The sequence below is a fragment of the Apium graveolens genome, chromosome 11, assembly GCF_009905375.1.
Source record: "Apium graveolens cultivar Ventura chromosome 11, ASM990537v1, whole genome shotgun sequence".
Classification (NCBI taxonomy): Eukaryota; Viridiplantae; Streptophyta; class Magnoliopsida; order Apiales; family Apiaceae; genus Apium; species Apium graveolens.
In genome coordinates, this window is record NC_133657.1 from 46381386 (window position 1) to 46385744 (window position 4359).

Below are 4359 nucleotides of genomic sequence, written 5' to 3' on the forward strand. Positions count from 1 at the left end.
AATGTCTACTTAATTTTATTAAAAAGGCTACAGTATGCAAAATGATGAATTTAATGGTTGTGGGCCAAGGAAAGAGTGATAAAATACTTCCCCTTATTTTGTGATGTGGTTTTGCCCTTAAAATTTATTTAAATGACGCAACACATAACGAGATATAAAAGTGATAAACAATTATGGATGCTCTAAACTAGGTGTCCTAATGATAAGTGGATTTTATATCCACTTGAAACGCTTCATTACAAGCTTAAATTGGTGTTTTAGACTCAAGTTGTTGGTATTTTGATGTGTTTTTGTGTTATTGCATTTCAGGTATCAGTTATATGAAGAAATGAGCTTTTAAAGGAAATATGATAAAAAGTTATCAGAATTGGAAGCCTATTCCATTTTCAAGTTGTAGAGAATCTCGTTAGCTTCGCGTGGGCAGTTGAATCGCCTAATTCTGACGAGTAGAACTCAAGTTATAGGCAAAATAAGATTCATCAAAATTTTCCAGAAAGGCTGCAGGCGCCCGCCTGCTGGTGTCAGGAGACCGCATGCTAGCAGGCGCCTGCCAGCTGGTGTCAGGCGACCGCGTGCGAGCAGGCGCCCACCTGCTGGTGTCAGGCAGCCACGCGCTGATGCGTGGCTGATTTCGCTGAAAAACCCTATTTTAGTGGAATTTGACGATTTTAAGGGTCCAGGTCCAATATGGGCTTATATATACTTAAAAAAAGGATTTTCATCATTCGGGAAGATTGGGATACCAAGGAGAAGACCTAGAAGCACAAAACAACTCCGAAAAAGAAGATCTTGTTTTCAACTTGTGATTCTTTGAATTAGTTGTAACTTTGGATGCTCGTTTTCGTTCTTGTTGAACCTAGATCTCATTTATTCATACTTTAATTATTATTCAGTTTATTAAGACCTTGTTTTATACCATGCATTCATTGGAACCCATGGTGATAATGAGTTCGATTATGAACTAATCGTTGTCATGAGGTTCCAGCGGGTTTACTTATGGATATCAATAGTTAATTGTTTTGATATCTTGGTGTGTGGTGTTTGTATGATATCCTAGTATTGGTTGTGCTTATCCGTCTTATGTGCGTAGCTAACATATAAGATAGTTTGTTAATCTCTTTTGAAGCGACAGTGAATCTTGAGATGTAGAACTTGCCATGCTAGCATAGGTTCATGTATTGTTATGCATGATTCGTAGGTAATTTTAACCATCTTACTTGCCCTATGTAATCAAGATAGATAACTTGTGCTTAAACCTTTATGTTGTCAAATTCTATATACATATAGGGTCTCAATATAATTGGTGCCTATTCAGCTTCTATCACTTTTGTGGATGTCTGGTAGAATGGTACTCGTGCAACAAAAGTTGGCGTTTATCAGTTTCGTGTTATCTGATTAGTGTCATCACCATTACATGCTAAGGTTAAGAACAATAAATTTAAATGAAGTATTTAATGAAGTTAGAATCCCATGTTTATCATATATAGTAATTCAACCTCAATTCTCTTAGTTAATGCTATTTAGTATAATCTCTTAGTTTAATCAAAACCCAATTTGTTATTTGTTTTAGCATTGAACGATAGCCATACATTGTTGCATAGGTGCATAAATTGAACTTAACCTAAACCAGTCTCTGTGGGAATGAACTAGAAGATATTCTATATTACTTGCGATCGCGTATACTTGCGTGTGTTTTAGCGCGTGTTTTCGCCCTAACACGTTTTTGGCGCCGCTGTCGGGGACTCAGTGTTAATTTTTAGTTTATGTACTTGTCATCAGTGGTCGTTAAAGTTTAGTGACTCGAATTCTTTTACCTTCACGGTTTATGTGTTTGTGTTTCAGGTACTCATTATAATGGGAGATCCAGCAGCATGAACGAGAGCCTTGATGGATTTTTCTCAACCCAAGATCAATGACATTCAATCTAGCATTGTCCGGCCAGCTATCACAACTAATACCATTGAGATCAACCCTGGCATAATTCAATAGGTGCAGAATTCAATCCAGTTTGGGGGTTCTCCAACTGAAGATCCCAATATGCACATTAGGGATTTCATTGAGATCTGCGACACCTTCAAGTTTAACGGTGTTTCTGAAGATGCTGTGAAGCTGAGACTGTTCCTATTCTCTCTGAGGGACAAGGCTAAGAGCTGGTTACACTCTCTACCAGCTGGTTCGATTACTACTTGGGAAGATCTTGCTCAAAAGTTTCTCACTAAATTCTTCCCTATGGCGAAGACAACTGCATTCAGAAAAGCTATTACTCAATTTGCGTAGCAAATGGGAGAATCTTTGTGTGAAGCTTGGGAGCGCTACAAGGAGATGCTTAGAAAGTGTCCTCATCATGGAATGCCTGATTGGATAATCATCAATTGCTTCTATAACGGGTTGAGAGCACATTTCAGACCCATGCTCGATGCAATATCAGGCGGAGCATTATGGGCAAAGAGCTATGAGGAAGCTTATGATCTAATTGAACTGATGGCTGCTAATGAATATCAGTATCCAACCCAGAGATTACCACATGGCAAGGAAGCAGGAGTTCTTAAAGTGGATACAGCTACGGCTATCACTGCTCAACTAAAGGCGTTGTCTATGAAGATCGATTCTCTGGCTAACTATGGTGTGAATCAGATAACCAGTGTTTGTGAGCTGTGTGCAAGTTCATATGAGATGGAGCAATGCGCTATATTTAGTAAATTAGCTCAGTTTGTGAGCAACTTTCAGAGATCGCAGCAACCAGTTCCAGATACTTATCATCCTGACAACTGGAATCATCCTAACTTCAGCTGAAACAACAATCAGAATGCGATGCAACAGCCGTTCCAGCAGTTTGAAAATAAAGAATTCAATCCTCCTGGTTTTCAGCAACAACTCGCACCAAGACAACAACTCCAACTTCAAACTCATGAAGGTGCAGGTCAATATTTGAATAAAAAATCTGAATTGGAGGAGTTGCGGCCTATGTGCAAAACTCAAGCTCTTATATGCGAAAGCCAGGCTATTTCTATCAAGACTCTGCAGAACCAAATAGGGCAAATTGCTAATGCCTTATTGAATCGAACACCAGGAACGCTTTCTAGTGATACAGAAGCGAATCCAGGCAAGCGGGAAGTTGAAGAACAGGTGAATGCCATCACCTTGCGGTCTGGAAAAGTCGCAAGCCCCAAATCAGCAAGTCGAAGAGCCTGAAAAATCTCAAGTTTTAGAAAATGCAGTTGTGGCTGAAGAAGAAGTGCAGAAGGAAGCAGAGGTGGAACCAAGGAAGACTATTGTGGAACACACTCCTCCTAAGGGTAATAGATCGCAGAAACAGATCTATCCGCCACCTCCTTTTCCTAAGTGGCTGTAGAAGAAAAAGCTGGATAAGTAGTTTGAGAAGTTTTTGGAGGTGTTCAAGAAACATCATATCAACATACCTTTCGCATAAGCTCTTGAATAGATGCCTAGCTATGCGAGGTTTATGAAAGGTATTCTCTCTCCGAAAGTGAAGCTCGATGACTTAGAGACCGTTGCTCTAACGTAGGAATGCAGTGCTATGCTGCAACAGAAGTTGCCTCCGAAGCTTAAAGATCCTGGAAGCTTCACTATTCCTTGCACCATCGGAAACTTGTCGTTCGACAAGTGTTTATGTGATTTAGGAGCTAGCATCAATCTGATGCCCTTATCTATTATAATAACCCCCAAAATTTTGAACTTTTTGTAACCCTTATGAATAGTGTTTTTGCTGAATGAGAAATCTTTTCATGCCACACTATGTAGGGGTTCTCTTATGGATATTCTAAGATTTTATTAGTACTCTATATGGTATATAAGTGTATGTAAAGATCTTCAGAATCCAATTCCGAACACTTTGATTTTTCCCAGAAATCCACTAGATACGGAAAGAATTGAGTATAAGGTAACAGAATAAAAAGGAATTAAATAAAAGGATAAAGGATCATAAAAGGATTATAATGTATTGAGAAAGGTTAAGGAAACCCAAGTAATAAGATCTCGAGTATGATCCCTCAAACGAAAAATGAAAACGAAAGTTAAGCGAACCATATAACAGATCAGCGGTCATTAGGCAAACAATTAGGAAGTTAATCAAGGAGGTTAGGGATGATGAGGTCATCCAACCAATAAGGAGAGGGTAAGTAAGAGATGATGACACAATAAGGTGATGTAAGCATGACATAGGGAGGGAGGAGATGTGGTTGGTTTATAACCACACAAAGACAAGGTTAATAAGGTAATTAACCAAAAATCCAAACAAAACTACATCCACCAAGCCAAAACAAATCATTTCATCAAAACAAAAATTTTATTTCTCTTCACCAAGAAGCTTGCTCTCGGCTTTTTCCATTTTCAAGAAGA

General features: G+C 38.8%; 1 non-coding gene across 1 annotated transcript; it reads right to left on the minus strand.

Annotated features, from left to right (window-relative positions):
• Nucleotides 1-2244: 2244 nt before the first annotated feature.
• LOC141699101 (small nucleolar RNA R71) lies at nt 2245-2351 on the minus strand. The gene has a single exon (XR_012565588.1). It is a non-coding gene; the product is annotated as a small nucleolar RNA R71 (small nucleolar RNA).
• Nucleotides 2352-4359: the final 2008 nt, after the last annotated feature.